The sequence below is a fragment of the Dasypus novemcinctus genome, chromosome 2 (assembly GCF_030445035.2).
Source record: "Dasypus novemcinctus isolate mDasNov1 chromosome 2, mDasNov1.1.hap2, whole genome shotgun sequence".
NCBI classification, from domain to species: domain Eukaryota; kingdom Metazoa; phylum Chordata; class Mammalia; order Cingulata; family Dasypodidae; genus Dasypus; species Dasypus novemcinctus.
In genome coordinates this window covers 75968154-75987720 of record NC_080674.1, presented here as the reverse complement: position 1 = coordinate 75987720, position 19567 = coordinate 75968154, and the positions used below count along the sequence as shown (strand labels likewise).

Sequence of the window (19567 nt, the reverse complement as noted above, 5' to 3'; positions counted from 1 at the left end):
AATGATGTTCTTTAAGCTAATCCATTCCTCTGGGTATAAATCTATTATAACTAGGACCTGTTTTTTTTTTTTTTGGCGGGGGGGAGCGGTTATATCAAATTATTTGAAGGAATTGTGCAAATGAAAGAACGTGGGTGTTGATACAACTTACAGAAAAGGTAAACCTGATACACATGCACTGTGTGGTGACCACAGAAGAAATCTTGTGTCTCAGCATAAGGCTTAGCTCTCTTCATCACTGTTTCAGAGTGTGCTTTTCAAAATGATACTCTGCAAAGCCAGAATCCTGGGCCCCATCTTGTGCAAGTTGGTTACATAGTCATCCAATTAAAAATAATAATATATTTTTAGTGCAGAAGTTGTAAACTTACAGTCATACATGTGTAGAATTCCCATACAATATGCTTCACCAACACACCACACCACTGTGGAACATTTGTTAAAGATTATGAGATAATATCAGATATTTTCCACTATTTTCCATAATGTTCATTTGGCATATTTTTTCTGTATCCCCTATTATTAACACAGTACATCTTTGACACTGATGCTAGAATATTATAGTATTGCTGTTCACTATAGTTCATAGGTTACATTAATTGTAGTTTTCCAATGCTTCTTCACATTCCCACCACCCTGCAATAGTGACATACATCTATTCTAGTTCACAGAAGGACAATCTTGCATTTGTACTATTAACTACAATTCTCATCCACCTCTGGTTTCACTGTTATTCAGTCCCTAGATTATTCTCTAGCTTTCTTTGAATTGACATTTAATCCCTAGACTATTCTTTTCAGCCACAATCCCATTTATAAACCAGCCGCTACTCAGTATAATGTGTTACCATCAACTCTATCCATTCCACACTTGTACAATCAAGTTAAAACTTCTACATACATTAAACATCAGTACTCCTTCACAGCCCTCCTCTTATTTGCTAATAACCTGTGCTTTAGTTTTTAACTCCATGTGTTTATTCTTTGTATGTTGTTCATATGAATAAGACCATGGAATATTTGTCCTTTTGTGTCTGGCTTATTTAACTTAGCATAAGGTCTTGAAGATTCATCTAGTTATCATAGATGTCCCAATTTCATTTTTTCTTACAGCAGCATAGTATTCCATTGTATGTATATACCACATTTTGTTTATCCATTGATGGACACTTGATAATAACCCAGGTTTTTGATGGACTTCATCTGCTCATTCGGGTAATGGGTCTCAATGAAGTCACACAAGTGGGAGTCATTTTTGTCAGAGGCCAGTTTCTGCTGTTCTAGTAGTGACTGACCCTTTTTTCCAAGTGTAATGCATACTCCATTGCATTCAGTCCACTCTCCCAGTTGTCTCATTCTGGTTTTTTGGTATCCTGAAGGAAGACTTGCCCGCCTCGTTGGTTCTGCAGCTTCATAAGTTTCTCAGCATGTTCCCTCTTCTCAGAGATTGGTGAAGAAAATATTTTGTAAAGTTTATCAAAGCCACATCATCACAAAGTAGTAAGACATTGAGAGGTAACCATAAGAGGCACAGTGCTCCAGGTCGAGCAGTTTGTGGTGGCTTCTGCGTCTTGGTTGTAGCTCTGGCACACCAGTGATGGGGATGTGGTCATCATGGTGGGTGGTTGAGGAGAGGTGGCAGTGGATGCATGGAGCTGGAGTAGTGGCGGAAGGAGTTCGGAGTGGCTGGCCAATGGGGGTGAGTGCTGGCTTTCATTCAAACACTGCTGAAGCAGGAAACCATGGCGACCCTTCACAAATAGACACCTGACCAAGTAGGACTTTTTGATAAGGTTACTTCAGTTTAGGCATGGCCTCTCCCCTTCCCCACCCCCACCCCCACCCCCAGTTGTCTGTTCTCTGTGTCTGTTTTGCTGTGTGTTCTTCTTTGTCCACTTCTGTTGTTGTCAGCGGCACGGGAATCTGTGTTTCTTTTTGTTGCATCATCTTGTTGTGTCACCTCTCCATGTATGCAGCGCCATTCCTGGGCAGGCTGAACTTTCTTTCATGCTGAGCGACTGTCCTTATGGGGCACACTCCTTGCACGTGGGGCTCTCTTAAGCGGGAATACCCCTGCGTGGCACGGCACTCCTTGTGCGCATCAGCACTGCGTGTGGGCCAGCTGCACATGGGTGGGAAGCCCGGGGTTAGAACAGCAGACCTCTCATTTGGTAGATGGATGCTCTAACCACTGGGCCAAGTCCACTTCCCCCAGAGTGGGTCTTAATCCTCTTACTGGAGTCTGTTATAAACAGGATGAATACAGTTAAGAAAAAGCTGTGGAAGCAAGATTCTGAAAGCACAAAACCCAGAAGAGAAGGGAGAAACCCAGCAGACTCTGCCATGTGCCTTGCCATATGCTAGAGTATCCAAGGATTACTGGAAAGCATTGACTTGATGATACCTTGATTTGGACATTCTTATGGCCTCAAACTGTAAGCTAATACATCCCCATCGTTCAAAGCTACCCCATCTTGTGATGCCTGCTTTGGGGAACCTAGGAAACTAAAACATAATTGCCAATACGTTCAACAATGTAAATGAAATGGACAAATTCCTTGAAAGGAATTATGAGGAAGAAATAGGTAACCTGAATATAATCTAGTAAATAGAATATATAGTTAAAAACCTAACCAAAAAACAAACGAATGAATCTCTAGTACCAGATGGCCTCACTGGTATATTCTACCAAATATTTAAAGAAAAAGTAATACCAGTTTTCCACAAACTCTTCTAGAAAATTGAAGACTTGTAATTCCCAACTCATTCTTTTGATACCTCCATTAACAGGATGCACAAACCAAAGACATTACAGAAACAGAAAAGTGTACAACAATATCTCTCCTGAACATAAATACAGAAATTCTAGACAAAATTCTAACAAAGCAAATCCAACAACATGTAACACAAGACTAATTAAAACCAACTCAGGAATGCAGGGTTGGTTTTACATTTGAAAATCAATCAGTAAAATTCATCGTATTAACCAGCACTGTCATCTTGGTTGACCAGAACAGCTCTGTATTAGTCAAAAGGGCGCTGATGCAAAGTACCAGAAATATGTTGGCTTTTATAAAGGGTATTTATTTGGGGTAGAGACTTACAGTCACAAAGCCATAGGAAGAGATGTGATGTGGGGGTGTTTTCAGGACTTGCAGTTGTCCTGGGTGGTGCTGCGGGGACAGTTACTGGACATTGTATGTCCTCCCATGGCCCACTGGGTGGACTGTGTGAGAGTGTGGGCTATGGTGTGGACCATTGACCATGAGGTGCAGCGGTGCTCAGATATGTATTCACCAAGTGCAGTGAATGTCTCATGATAATGGAGGTTGTTGTTTTGGTGGGAGGAGTGGGGTGAGGGGGGTAGATGGTATATGGGGACCTCATATTTTTTTAATGTTACATTAAAAAAATAAAGACCAAAAAAAAAAAAGTTCAATTCAAGGCCATAAAGCATAAGTTACTTCCCTCACCAAAGTGTTGCTGCATGTTGACCCAAGATGGCAGGTGATGTCTGCAAGGGTTCAGCCTTCCTCCTTCCTCTCCATGGTCTCAGCTTCTTCCGATCTCAGCTGTAGGCTGGCATAAGGCCCTCTTTCTTCTTGGGATTCATTTCTTTCCAGGCTCAGCTGCTATGATCTTTTCACAAGGTCAGCTCTAGACTACATTGGATTGCATGGAATCCCTAACTAAGTCCCTGACATCTTAAAAATACTGAATTTTTAAACTGATGTAAAGATATGTCTCTCCTTTTTTTTTTTTTTAAAGATTTATTTTATTTATTTCCCCTCCCCCATTGTCTGCTCTCTTTCGTCCATTCACTGTGTGTTCTTCTGTGTCCACTTGCATTCTTGGTGGCTCCAGGAATCTGTATCTCTTTTTCTGTTGCGTCATCTTGCTGCATCAGCTCTCTGTGTGCATGGTGCCACTCCTGGGCGGGCTGCACTTTTTTCATGTGAGGCGGCTCTCCTTGCAGGGTGCACTTCTTGTGCATGGGGCTCCCCTACACTGGGACACCCATGTGTGGCATGGCACTCCTTGCATGCAGCCGCACTGCGCGTGGGCCAGCTCACCACATGGGCCAGGAGGCCCTGGGTTTGAACCCTGGACCTCCTATATGGTAGGCGGACACTCTATCAGTTGAGCCACATTGCTTCCCTATCTCTCCTTTTAGTTAGGTCTTCTTTTATTACTCTGAGCAATGTTTTGCAGTTTTCAGAATACTAGTCTTTTATGTATTTTTCATACTTATCACTAAATATTTCATGTTTTTTGTAGCTCTGGTGTTGGCTTTCAAATTTCACTAATTATCTATTGTTTGTACATAGAAATAAAATTAAGATTTATAGATTATAGCAGATTTTCTCCATAGATGATCACATCATTTGTAATTAAAGACAGTTTTACTTTCCAACCTGGATGTCTTTTAATTTGATTTTCTTGCCTGATTGCATTAGCTAGAACCTCTAGTACAATGTTGAGCAAAAGTGTTGAGGACATATATCCTGTCTTCTACCTGATCTTAGCAGAAAAGCATTGTCTTTTACCAAGTATGCCCTTTTTAAATTGAGGAAATTCCCCTCTGTACATAGTTTTCTGACTGTTTTAATCAGGAACAGATGTTAAATGTTGTAAAATGCTTTTCCTGCATTTACTGAAATGATATATTTTTTCTTTTTTAAAAAATTTTTTAACCACAGGTTCAGTAAAAGTGACAGAAGAGGCATGTGTAGAGAAATCACATCTGAGTCCATCTCCATCACACTCAGGAGCACAAATCCAAAGTAGGGCCCATTTATGGCAAAGAGATTCCAAAGTTAGTCAGGAGTTATGCTTATACACATCTCAGCAGGATCTCACTGACTGCTACAATAAACAGTGCCTCAACAGGGGGGCTCCAGAGGGCTCTAAAGACATTAGACACTATAGATCTGTTACCTTTATGTACAGTGACTATTCTTTATTTTCAAAGAAGCTTTAGGTTACAGAAAAATCACATAGAAAATATAGGGAATTCCCATATAGCTCACCCACTCCCCCTTTTATTTTTTTCCCCTACTAATAACATCTTACATGTGTATGGTACATTAGTTATAATTGATGAACAAATATTGAAGCATTGTTACAACCATGGTCAATGGTTTACATTATGGTTTACATTTTGCACTATACACTTTTATAGGTTTTGACAAAATGCATAATGACTTGTATTTGTCATTGCAAGATGATGCAGAACAATTCCAGTGCCCCAAAAATGCCCTATGTGCCATCTTTTTCCCACTCCATCCCATTGGATTCTATGGTAAACACTAGGTTTCATTTTTGAAAAGTAACGTTCATAGTTACATGTATTAATATTGTTGGCTTGACATATTTTTGTTTTCTTTTATTAGGCATTACCTATGTTTGTGAGAGATTCTTTCCCTTCTAATTGAAAATATATCAGAACTCTCCAGGATAGGAGTTTATTTTCTTGTTTATGGGTCTTCAACCACTGTGTTAACACCCTATGACAAGATGAACACTTATATTCCATAGAAGCATGCACAAGGTGTGCCCTCTCCCATATATCGCCCTACCCATGAAGCCCTGCACCAGTAACCCTCCCCTGCCATATTTGCCAAAAGAACATTACCACCATTGTAGTTATAACCACGGACCTACAAATCCCCAGAGTTCACCTTCTCCTTTCTCCAGTGCTTCCCCAATTCCATGGGTAGTCCAACCCAATTCCCCTACCCTACTCACTCACATTACAGCACCATCAGCCCACTCACATCACTGTACCACTGTCACCCTCTTCCAGCTTATCATAGGTTTTGCTTATATTGAGCATTGGCTCACCACCTCTATTCCTTTTCTAAACCTGTCTTCCAGCTCTGTGAGTCTCCTCAATTTGCTTAGTTCATATCGGTGAGATCCTGTGATATTTGTCCTTTAGTGACTGGCTTGCTTCACTCAACATAAGGTCTTCAGGATTCATCCATATTGTCCTGTGTGTCAATACTTCATTCCTTCTTAGAGCTGAATAATATTCCATTGTATGTACCACAATTTGCTTATCCAGTCATCTGTCGATGAACACTTGGGTTGCTTCCAACTTTTGACAATAGTGAATAATGTTGCTATGAATGTTGGTGTGCATATAGCTGTTTGTGTCCTTGCTTTCAACTCTTCTGGGTATAAATGTAGCAGTGGGATTGCTAGATCATATGACAGTTCTATAGTTAGCTTCCTGAGGAACTGCCAAACTGTCCTCCACAATGGCTGCACCATTCCACATTCCCACCAGCAGTGGATAAGTGTTCCCTTTCCTCCACCTCCTCCCCAACACTTGTAGTCCTCTGTTTTTTAATAGCTTTCGATCTAATAGGTGTAAGATGATATCTCATTGTGGTTTTGATTTGCATTTCCCTAATAGCTAGTGATACTGAGCATCTTTTCATGTGCTTTTTAGCCATTTTTATTTCTTCTTTGGAGAAGTGAATATTCAGTACACTTGCCCATTTCTTAAATGGGTTGTTTGTCTTCTTATTTTTGAGATGTATTAATAGGATTTCTTTATATATGCTGGATAATAGGCCCTATCAAATAGATGGTTTCCAAATATTTTCTGCCATTGAGTAGGCTGCCTTTTCACTTTCTTGACAAATTCCTTTGAAGCACAGAAGTTTTTTTTATTTTTAGAAAGTCCCATTTATCTGTTTTTTCTTTTGTTGCTTGTGCTTTGGATATAAAGTTTATGAAACCATTTCCTAGTACAAGATCTCATAGATGCTTCCCTTCCTTATCTCCAGGAGCTTTATTGTGTTGTCTCTTATATTTAGATCTTTTATCCATCTTGAGTCAGTTTTTGTATAGGGCTCAAGATGGTGATACTCTCTTATTATTTTGGATATGGATATCCAGTTCTTCCAGCACCATTTGTTGAAGAGGCCATTCTATCTCAGATGAGTGGGTTGGTGGCCTTGTTGAATATCAATTGACCATGTATGTGAGGATCTATATCAGAACTCTCAGTTTGTTTCCATTGGTCAGTATATCTATCCATGTGCCAGTACCATGCAGGTTTTTTTGTTTTTTTTGTTTAATGGTACCAGGGTTGGGGAATGAGTTCATCTAATATGGGAAGCTGGCGCTCAATCATTGAACCACATCAGCTCCCTTGAGTTGGTTTTTTCGTTTGTTTGGTTGTTGTTTATGTTTGTGTTTTGGAGGCACCAAGGACAGAACCCAGGACCTCCTGTGTGGGAAGCAGGCACTCAACTACTTGGGCCACATCTGCTACCATACTATGCAGCTTTGACCACTGTAGCTTTATTGTTTGCTTTAAAGTCAGGTAGCAAGATTCTTTCATGTTTGTTTTTCTTTTTCATTATGTTTTTGGCTATTTGGGGGTCCCTTGCCCTTCCAAACAAATGTCATAATTAATTTTTACAATTCAATAAAAAAATGCTGTTGTAATTTTTATTGGGATTGTGTTAAATCTGTAAATCAATTTGGTAAGACAGACATTTTGATGTTTAGTCTTAAACAGTCCATGAACATGGAATATTCTTCCATTTACTTAGGTCTTCTTTGATTTCCTTTAACAATGTTGGATAGTTTTTTGAGCACAAGTCCTTTACATGTTTAGTTAAATTTATTCCTAGGTATTTGATTCTTTTAGTTGCTATTGTAAATGGAATGTTTTTCTTGATTTCCTCCTCAGATTGCTCATTATTGGTGTACAGGAATGCTACTGATTTTTGCATGTTGATCTTATATCTTGTCACTTTAATGAATTGTTTATCAGTTCTAAAAGTTTTGCTGTAGACTTTTCAGGGCTTTCTATGTATAGGATCATGTCATCTGCAAATAGTGAAATTTTTACTTCTTCCTTTCCAATTTTTTGTGCCTTTTTATTTTTTCTTGCCTAAATGCTCGAGCAAGTACTTCTAACACAGTGCTAAATAAGAGTTGTTTTAGTGGGCATTCTTGTTTTGTTTCAGATCTTAGAGGGAAAGCCTTTAGCATGTCACCACTGAATATGATGTTTGCTGTAGTTTTTTCATATACACCCTTTATCATGTTGAGGAAGTTTCCTTCTGTTCCTATCTTTTGAAGTGTTTTTATCAAGAAAGGATGCTGTATTTTTTCAAAAGGTTTTTCTGTATCAATAAAGATTGTGTGATTTTTTTCTTTTGGTCTTTTAATTATGGTGTAGTAAATTGATTGATTTTCTTACGTTGAACTATTCTTGTATACCAGGGATGAAACCCACTTGGTCGTGGTGTATAATTCAGTTGATGTATTGTTGAGTATGATTAACAAGTATTTTGTTGAGGATTTTAGCATCTAAGCTCATTAGGGAGTTTTTAGTTTTCCTTTCTTGTGGTGTCTTTGTTTTTCTTTGGTATTAGGGTAATGTTGGCATGATAGAATGAGTTAGGCAATATTCCCTCCACTTCTATTTTTGGAAGAGTTTAAGCAGGACTGGTGTTAGTTCTTTCTGGAGTGATTGGTAGAATTCACCTGTAAAGCCATCTGGTACTGGGCTCTTCTTGAGAAGTTTTTGATGACTAATTCAACCTTGTTGCTTGTGATCGGTCTGTTGACATCTTTAGGACCTTGTGCTGGGCAATGCTTTCTTGACTCGAAACAAAAAACATGAGCAATAAAAGAACAAGTGGGCAAATGTGACATCATCAAAATAAGAACTTTTGTGCATCAAAGGATTTCATCATGAAAGTAAAAAGACAACCTACAGAATATGAGAAAATATTTAGTGACTACATATCTGAAAAGGGCTTAATATCCAGAATATATAAAGAAATCCTACAGCTGAGCAATAGGAAGACCACTTGTGGTAATTTGAGGCTTTTATGGATCCCAGAAAATCATGTCCTTAGATCTAATTGATTCCTGTGGGTGTAAACCTGTTGTAGGAGGGACCTTTTGATTAGATTATTTCAGTAGGAGGTGACCCAGGGTGGGTCTTAATCCTCTTACTGGAGTCCTTTATAAACTGAATAAATACAGAGAGACAGAGAAACTCACAGAAGCACAAAGAGAAAGCCACAGGTGCAGAAATCTAGAAGTCAGAAACTGAAAGCAACCAAACCCAAAAGAGAAGAAAAAGACCAGCAGATGCCATCATGTGCCTTGACATGTGAGAGAGGAGTCCAGGATCGCCAGCAGGCAGTCTTGAGGGAGTGACTATCACCTGATGGTGCCTTAATTTGGACATTTTTCTCAGTTTCAAAGCTGTAAGCTCATAACCGAATATATCCCCATTGTAAAAGCCAACCCATTTCCGGTATATTGCATGTTCCTAGCCTAGCTATTTAAAACACCACCGAATTTAAAAAATGAGCAAAATAATTGAATGGATCTTTCTCCAAAGAAGATATACAACTATCCAAAAAGCACATAACAGGAGAGTCAACATTATTAGCCATTAGAGAAATGCAAATCAAACCACTAGAGGGGGTTTTTGATGCTGGAGTTTTGATGTTGGAATTTGATGCTGAAACCTTAAGCTGGAGCCCCGGGAAGTAAGCTCACATAGGAAACAGAAGCACGCCCCAGGAAGAGAGGAGCCCTGAGTCCAGGAAAAAGAAGCCTGAGGAAGGGAGGAAGCCTGAAACCTCACAACCATCAGCAGCCATCTTGCTCCAACACATGGGAATAGACTTTGGTAAGGGAAGTAACATATGCTTTATGGCCTGGTATCTGTAAGTTCCTACCCCAAATAAATACCCTTTATAAAAAAAAAAAAAAACCAAAAAATCCACACAATGAGATAACATTTCACACTAGAATGACTACTATCCAAAAAAAAAAAAAAGAAAGAAAGTAAAGGAATATAAAATGTTGGAGAGAAATAGGAACACTCATTCATTCTTGGGAATGTAAAATGGTGTTTTCTGCTGTGGAAAACAGTTTTGCATTTCCTCCGAAAGCTAAGTATAGAATTACCATATTACCTAGGTATATACCCCAAAGAATTTAATGCAGGGATTTGAGCAAATATTTATATACACTGATATACATGGGACATTATTTGCAGTTGGTAAAAAATGGAAGCAATGGATGTGTCGATCAGCAGGTGATGGATAAACAATGTGTGGGGTATACATACAATGGAATGTAATTCAGCCTTAAAAAGGAATGAAGTTCTTAGACGTAGAACAACATGGTTGAATCTTGAAGATTTAAAAAACCATAGCACAGTGCACCCTGTTGTAAATGATGGACTATGGTTAATTGTTTAATTATAAAAACATACTTTGATAAATTGTAACAAATGTTCCCAAATGTAACAAACACCAAAGTGATGCAAGATGTTAATAGCATGTTATATGAGAAAACTATATTTTACGCATGTTTTTTCTGTAAACCTACAATTTCTCCAGTAAATTATTTTTTCTAAAAATAATATAGCTATAAAGATGTGTTTTCATCTAGATGAAATGGAAAAATTATTAGGAAAATATAAACAACCTAACTGACCCTAGAAGAAATAGAAGAACTCAAGAAACCAATCACAAGTAAAGAAATTGAAAGTCATCAAACAACTCCCCAAAATGAAAAGCCCAGGACCAGATGGCTTCACAGGTGAATTCTACTAGGCATTCAAAGAAGATTTAATACCATTCTAACTCAAATTCTTCCAAAAAATTGAACAAAAAGGAATGCTGTCAAACTCATTCTATGAAGTCAATATCTCCCTAATACGAAAGCCAGATAAAGATATTACGAAAAAGGAAAATTATACTTATTTTCTTAATTAATACAGATGCAAAAATACTCAACAAAATATTTGCTAATTGAATCCAACAGCACATTAAAACATTATTCATCATGGTTGTAGTAGTTTGATGTAGTTATGAATTCCAAAAATAAATATTGGATTATGTTTGTAATCTGTTCCGTACCTGAGTGTGATTAAATTATGATTAGGGCTTTGATTGGGCCATGTCATCAGAGCATTGAGTCCCCACCCACCATAGGTAATGTTGCAGTTTGATGTTGAAACCTTAAGTTGGAGCCCTAGGAAGTAAGCTCACAGAGGAAAGAGAAGCAAGCCCCAGGAAGAGAGGAACCCTGAACCCAGGAAGAAGCAAGCCTTGGGGAGAGAGAAACCCTGAATCCAGAGAGAAGCAAGACCCTGGAAGGGAGGAAGCCAGGAAACCTGAACCCTCGCAGACATTGGCAGCCATCTTGCTCCAACACGTAAAAACAGACTTTGGTGAGGGAAGTAACTTATGCTTTATGGCCTGGTATCTGTAAACTCCTCCTCCAAATAAATACTCTTTAAAAACCAACCAATTTCTGGCATTTTGCACCAGCACCCCTTTGGCTGACTAATACAATGGTCAGACATGTATACCAGACATGCAAGGGTGGTTTAACACAAGAAAACTAATCAGTGTAATACACCACATTAATAAAGAAGAAAAATCATATGATCATTGCAATTGATGCAGAAAAGGCATCTGATAAAATCCAGCATCCTATCTTGATAAAAATACTCTAAACAAAAGACAGTAATTGAAGGAAATTTTCTGAACACAATAGGGGCCATATATGAAAAAACCCACAGCTAACATTATACTCAATGATGAAAGATTGAAAGCTTTCCCATTGAGATTGGAAACAAGACAAGGATGCCCACCATCACCAGTGTTGTTAAATACAGTGCTAAATGTTCTAGCTAGAACAATCAGGCAAGAAAAAGAAAAGGCATTCAAATGGGAAAGGAAGCAGTAAAACTTTTGCTTTTCATAGATTGTGATCCTATACCTAGGAGGTCCTGAAAAATCTACAACAAAGCTACTAGAGCTAATAAGCAAGCTCAACAAAGTGGCAGGATACAAGATTAATATGCGGACATCAGTAGCTTTTCTGTACACTAGTAATGAGCAATCTGAAGGGAAAGTCAGGAAAATAATTCCATCTACAATAGTGACAAAAAAAATAAAATATTTAGATATAAACGAACCAAGGACATAAAGACTTGTGTTTAGAAAACTACTGTGCATTGCTAAAATAAATCAAAACATACCTAAATAAATGGAAGAACATTCATTGTTCATGGATTAGAAGACTAAATATCACTAAGATACCAATTCTACCCAAACTGATACACAGATTCAATGTATCCTGATAAAAATTTCAAGAGCCTTCTTTAAAGAAATGGAAAGCTCAATTATCAAATTTATTTGGAAGGGTAAGGCACCCTGAATAGGCAGAAACATCTTACAAAGGAAGAATGATTTGGAGGACTCTAACTTCTGTACTTGGAGTCATACTACCTAGCTACAATGGTAAAAACAGCATAGTACTGGCATTAAGACAGACATATTGACCAATGGAACCAAATTGATGATTCAGAAGAAACAGACTCACATCTATGGTCAAGTATTTTTTGACAAGGGTGTCAAACCCACCCAGCTGGGGCAGAACAGTCTGTTCAACAAATGGTGCTGGGAGAACTGGATAGCCATAGCCAAAATAAAGAAGAGAACGTCTGTCTCGCACATTATACAAAACTTAACTCAAAATAGATCAAGGACCTAAATATTAAAGCTAGAACCATAAAATTCCTAGAAGAAAATGTAGGGAAATATCTTTAAGAGATGTCTTAATTCCAGATCTCAGCTTCTATGGTTTTCCTCTTAGAGCCGTTTTCCCTTCCATATTTCCCGTATTTCTCATTTCAGGATGGCAGTGGTTTTGTTCATTCACCTCTCTCAAAAAGATTGTTGGTTTAGCATGCAGGAAGCAGGGGTTCAAGCCATCAGACAGTAACGCTTTCCATAAGTCTTTCCTGGATAACTGCGTTTTCAATCCTGATTTACAAATTCCAAGTTTCATTAATTCCTCCAATGGTGCACTATCATCTGGGGACCTGATTTCCAAAAGCTCAGAATTTCCAGAATCAGTTTCTGGTTTCTTTGTGCCCAACAATTCAGTTCTCAGATTATCTCTCTTGTCTAGCATTTTACTATAAGATGCAAGGAGAAGCCAAGCTGCATTCTCCAAGTTTACTTTGTAAACTTCTTCAGCTAAATGCCCAGGTTTGCCATTTTTAAATTCTGTTTTCCATAAAGCATCAGGAGTTAATCTAGCTAAGTTCTCTGCAACTTTAAAACACGGATCACCTTTCCTCCAGTTTCCAAAAATAGTTTCATCATTTACTTCTAAGGCCTCATAAAAAGTCTTTAGCATCCATATTCCTACCAAAAATCTCTTCAAAGCACTCTAGGCCCTTTCTGCCAAATATCTCACAATTATTTCCTTCCAACGCCTTAACCAAAATAACTTTAGGCTCCATATTACTACCACAGCCAAGCCAACAGTCTCTTCAAAGCAAACTATTCCTTTTCCTTCAAACATCTCACAATTCACCCAAAAAAATACTCCTTACCCACTTACAAAAACAGTTGCAGGGGAAGGAGTCAGGCGCTCCCTCTGCCCACTCTGGCTGCCTCTTTCCAGTCTGCCTGCCATGCCCATCATGATTTCTTTTTTTAACTGTCATTTTGTAATAAATTTTGAAATCCAGAAAGTGTGAATCCTCAAGGTTTTTTTTTCAAAATGTTTTTCACTATTCGAGGTCCCTTTCCCTTCAATATAAATGTGTTGATGAATTTTTCTATTTCTGTAAAGAAGGCTATTGTAATTTTGATTGGAATTATATTGAATTCTTAAAATGCTTTGGATCGAACTGATAACACTATTTAGTTTTCCAATCCATGCACATGGAAGGTCCTTCAATTTATTTAGGTCTTCTTTTTTTTCTTTTAGGAACATGTGGCTGTTTTTAAAAGTGGAAGTACCTTACATCCTTGCTTATATTTAATCCTACATATTTGATTATTTTATTTGCTATTCTATATGATATTTTCTTGATTTCCTCTTCATATTATTTATTACTAGTACATAGAAATACCACTGATTTTTTGTGCATGTTGATTGTGTATCCTGTAACTTTGCTAAGCTCGTTTAAGACCTCTAGAAGCTTTGTTGTACATTTTCAAGGTTTTCTGTTTATAGGATAATGTCTCATGAAATATGGAGTTTTACCTGTTACTTGGCTGTCCTTTATTTCATTTTCTTGCCTACTCCTTCTGGCTCATACATCCTTACAGTGTTGAAAATAGGTGGGTAAACGTGGGCATAATTGTCTAGTTCCTCAGCTTTCAGGGGAAGCTTTCAATCTTTCACCAATGAGTATGATGTTGGCTGTCCTTTGTCATTTAGAGGATGTCTCATATATATCCTTTGGCATTTAGAGGACTTTTTCAAGTATTCTTAGTTTTCTAACTGTCTTTTCAGAAAGTAGCTCTAGATTTTGTCAAATATCTTTTCTCTGTCAATTGAGATGATTATGTGTTTTTCCCATCATTCTATTAATGTGATGTACTGAATTTATTCATTTATTTTAATGTTGAACAATTCTTGCTTAACTGAGATAAACCCCACTTGATCATGGCCTATGATACTGTTAATTGCTGTTGGATTCATTTTATTACTATTTTCTTGAGGATTTTTACATTTGTGTTCATAAGGGGTATATCTCTCTAATGTTCTTCTCTTCAGTGTCTTTTTCTGGCTTTGTTGTTAGGGGGATGTTGACCTCACAGAATGAGTTGGATATTTTTCCCTGAACTTCAATTTTATATTCACTTAAGCATTAATGTGTTCCTAGATTTTTATGTTTTGGGAGTTTTACTTATTTATTTTTTATTAGAGAAGTTGTGAATTTACAAAACAGTAATGTACCATGTGCAGAATTTCCATACAACACCCCTCTACCATCACATTACATTGTTGTGGTACATTTGTTACATATTATGAAAGAACATCATCAGAATATTACCACTACCTATTGTTTGTAACGTATGTTTGGTATATTTATTTGGGGAAAATTTTTGATTATTGATTCATTTTCTTGTTACTGCTCTGTTGAGATCTTCTATTTTTTCTCAAGTTCGTGAAGGTAGTTTATGTGTTTCTATGAAATCGTCAATTTCATCTAGAGTGCATATTTTGATGGTGTACAGTTTTTTTATAGTATCTTTTTATAATTGCTTTTTCCCCCTGTGGTTTTGGTATTTATGTCCCCAATTTTATATCTGAATATAGTTATTTGCATCATTTCTATTTTTTTGTCTGTGTAGTAAAAGTGTTTTTAATTTTATTGACTATTGGCTTTGCTGATTATATTACTCTTTTATACTGTGTTTAATTACATTAACTCTAACCTTGGTAATTTCTTTACTTCTACTATTAACAGGGAAATTTAGTTCTTACTCTAGATCAGGGTTCTACCTTTTTTGTTCCATGGACCCCTTTGCCAGTCAGGTAAAAACCACGGACCCCTTACTAAGTCCACACTATATGCTGTATTATTTAATAAATATAGTACACCCATACCAACACAACCCCTCAAGAACAATGTTTCTTTGAATTTAAATTCATTTGCATGGATCACTTGTTCAGAACTCCTGCTCTAGATCCTCCACTTGTGAGGATCTAGAGGTCTCTGTTTTGAGATTTATCTTCTTTTTAAATGTAAGCATTTATAGTAACAAATTTTCTATTCAGCACCGACTTTGTGAATCCCATAATTTTTGTTATATTTCATTCTCATTTACATTCACCTCATGATGTTTCCTAATTTCCCTTGTGCTTTCTTCTTTGGCCAATTGGTTGTTTTAAAATATGTTATGAAATTTTCACATATTGGTGAATTTTAACATTCTTCCTGTTTTGTTCTGTTTTTTCAGTCTTATTCTATTCTGGTTGCAGAAGAAACACAGTAGGATTTTTAAAATTTAAATTTATTAATATTTATTTTGTGACCTAGTATATATCATCCATACTTGAGAAGGATCCATGTGTGTTAAATAAGAATGTGTATTTTTTTCTACTGCTATGGGAATTATTCTATATATGTCTCTAGGATTTGGATGGTTTAGAATATCATTCAAGTTTTCTATTTCCTTACTGATAATCTGATTAAATGTTCTATAACTTATTGAAAATGGTATATTGACATCTCCCACTATTAACAAAGAACCACCTACTTCTCCCTTCAAACATAGCAATATTTGATCTATATATTTATGCTTTTTTGTTAAAAACATGTATAGGTATAATCATTGTGTTTTCTTGTTGAATTCATTCCTTTGTCTGTATATAGTACCCTTTTCCCTTGTAACTTTTTTTTCAATACTGATTGAATGAAATGTTTTTCCATATTTTTATTTGTCTGCTTGTGTCTTTTAATTTACACTGAGTTTTCCATATACAGCATATAATTGGGTCATGGGTTTTTTTGCTGTTATTATTTAATTCATTGATTTTTAAAAAATTTTATTGAAACATATCATTTGTACATGAACATACATAAACAATAAGTATATAGTAAAAATTGTGAACTTATAAAACACACATGCATTACATCATACAGGGATCCCATATTTCACCCCACCACTACCCTGCATTGTTTTGAAACATTTGTTATAAATATATCTTATTGGTGTATTTTTGCCCCAACCCACCATATTATTATTTTTTAGTTATATTTTATTATAGAAGTTGTAAACTTATAAAACAATCATACACATGTATGGAATTCCCATACAACACCTCTTCACCAACACAGAACACCATGGGGGAACATTTGGTTACAGATTGAGATAATATCAGACTATTACCACCAACCATGGTCCATAGCATACATTCAGCACACTTTTTCCATACCCTCCCATTATCAACACAGTACATCGTTGGCAGTTATGCAAGAATATTGCAGTATTGCTCTTAACCACAGTCTACAGGTCACACCAGTAGTATTTTTCCCATGCTTCTCCACATTCTCATCACCATGTGTTTTTGGCCATTCAGCCAGACTGATTATGTAGAACCTCCTCTGACATTGTACTATTTTGTCTTTATGTTATGTATTTTTGTCCCTAAATTTTTCCATTAATACCTACTTTCCTATTTATTTAATTTTTTTGTAACATCATGTGTCCTTTCTTGTTTGATTTGATAAATTATCTTCAATAACATAAACAGATACTGTCCCATTGTTTTCCTGTGACCCTCCACCTGCTTGTTGCACATTACTCAAGTTATATCTTTAAACATTGTATATCCATAACCATAGATTTAAAATTACTTTTTGTGCATTTGCATTTTAGGAACTTTAAGAAGTAAAAAATGGTGTCACATTTTGTAAAATATTCAGACATTTATAATTACCTATGTTACCTTTACTTGAGGTCTTATGCTCCTTCAGTCCATTGTCTGGTGTCCTTTCCTTTCAATTTTTAGGACTCCTTTAAGTATTGTCTATAGGTCACATATAGCAATGTTGAGAATCCTCACCTGAACCACATCCACTTCCCTTGCTCCTTAATTTTTAATGACATTATCACTGTATATAAAAATATTGGTAGGCAATTGTTTTCTTTCAGTACTTTAAATACTTCTTTCCACTGTCATCATGTCTCTTGTTTTCTGATGAGAAATCAGCACTTGATCTTATTGGGATTCTCTGTGTCATTATTTATATCTTCCAAGCCTTCAGAATTGTCTTCTTGTCCTTGACAGTTTTACAGTTATGTGTCTGGGAATGGTTCTTTTAGGGATTATCTTGTTTGAGGTTCATTGGGCTGCTTGAATGCATGCATATATTAATATCTTTCATTTAATTTGGAAAATGATCTGCCATTATTTATATGTATATTCATTCTATCCCTTTCTTTTCCTTCTGGGACTCCCACAATGCATATATTTATATACTTGATATTATCCGATAAGACTTTTCGACTCTGTTCTTTTTTTTGTATTCTTTTTATTCTCTGCTCCATGGTCTGAATCACTTAAATTGTTTTGTTTTCAAGTTCATTGATTCTTCTGCTACCTTTAATCGATTGTTGAAGCCACTTTTCTATATTTTCATTTAATTTATTGTCATTTCCAACCGTAGTATTTCTCTTTGCTACCTTTGTGATATCTCTATCTTGTTATTGAAATTCTTGTTTTAATCATTCACAGATTTCCTAATATCCTTTCCTTTCCTTCTTGTTTTCCTTTCTCTCCCTGAGCATATTGAAGATCATTTTTAAAAAACCTTTTCTTGTGAATTAAAGTTGTGTAACCTTTGTTGATTGTTTCAGACATTTTCTCTTGCTCTTTCTGATTTTTTAGTTTGTCTTGTAATCATTTGTTAAATTCTGTAAATTTCAATTTTTTAGTATATTAATTCTGGGATTTATTCCTGGAGCTATTTGGTTCTTAACTTTGTATCCAGCTAGTGGTACAATAGAGATTTCCTTGAGTTCCAGTACACAAAAACAATCAAAGCAAATTTTTAAAAAATCACCTTTCAGTCTTTGCAAACTGTTTCTGAGTTAGCTGATGTTCTCTTTCAGAGTTTAGCTCACCTATCTAGAAGATCATACAGAAGCAAAAGCAAAGAGCTGGTAGTCTTTGTCTTTTCTGAGCCTGTCCCATCTCCTTGGCTTGTGCTTACTTGATGCCTCATTGCCATTTGTAGTAATCCAGATGCTCCCTCTAATTCCTATTAGATAGAAACTCTTCCATATATATTTAAGAAAACATATGTAACCAAATGAGAAGCGACTCAAAATTTTACAGAAAGAAAATTAAAATAGATATTAAAGAAGAATAATTGACCAAAAAAAGTTTTAAAATTATAGAAACCACATAGCAGAATGACGGAAGAGGGTCCTGTGTTATCTGTAGTTACTTTAGGCCAAGTAATACATTTTTCTCTTAGTGTGAAGGGTTAGAGAAAAAGAGTTGGCCACACAAAATTAATTTTTTAAATTCCACTGTATGTCAATATGCTAATGTAGGCAGCTGTGCATAACAGCTTTCTGTGATCTAGCCAGCTCAACAGATAGAAACCTGTATTGTTAGCAGTGGTCAATTGGTATTTGATACTTGTTTTGTTTTGTTTTGTTTTATAGTAAACCTTGTGGTGAAATATCAAATAATGTTAAAACTTAAAAAGTGGTATTGTGTATACTGAAGTCAATGGACATGTATTTTTCAAGTTACTTCAGAGAAATGTGTTCAGCATGGGAAATCATAAATTTTTTTGGCTATTTTTAAACTTTTTTGGCTTAGGTTTTTTTTTATATGTTTATACATAACGAAGAGACAGTTTCGTTTGTGATAGTTAAAGAAAAAGGCTTTCTATAATTAAGAAAACACTTTTATCAGTAGCTGTGAACACTGAAAGAAAATAATTTTTCAAAAATTTTTAAGCAGAAGACCAATGGAGCAAAATATTTCATAAGAGTTATTAGGTATCCATTTAAAGCCTTTACATTTCTGCTTCATTCTTTTTTGGAGCACTAGTTGCTGGTACAGAAAGGGGTTTACAGCTAATTTCAACTTGTCAATAAAGGTTTATGGTAAATATTGGCAGAAAAAAATGTAAATGTATGATAAGTCAGGAGGCAGAGATTAGCAGAATGGATAAGAACACTTGACCTGGTGGCGGACTTGGCCCAGTGGTTAGGGCATCCATCTAC

At 36.2% G+C, this 19567-nt stretch overlaps 1 protein-coding gene across 1 annotated transcript in view; it reads left to right on the top strand.

The window, feature by feature from the left end:
* ANKRD31 (ankyrin repeat domain 31) overlaps positions 1–19567 on the top strand; it is a 235287-nt gene that overhangs the window by 76215 nt on the left and 139505 nt on the right. The gene's annotated exons all lie outside the window — the stretch shown is intronic.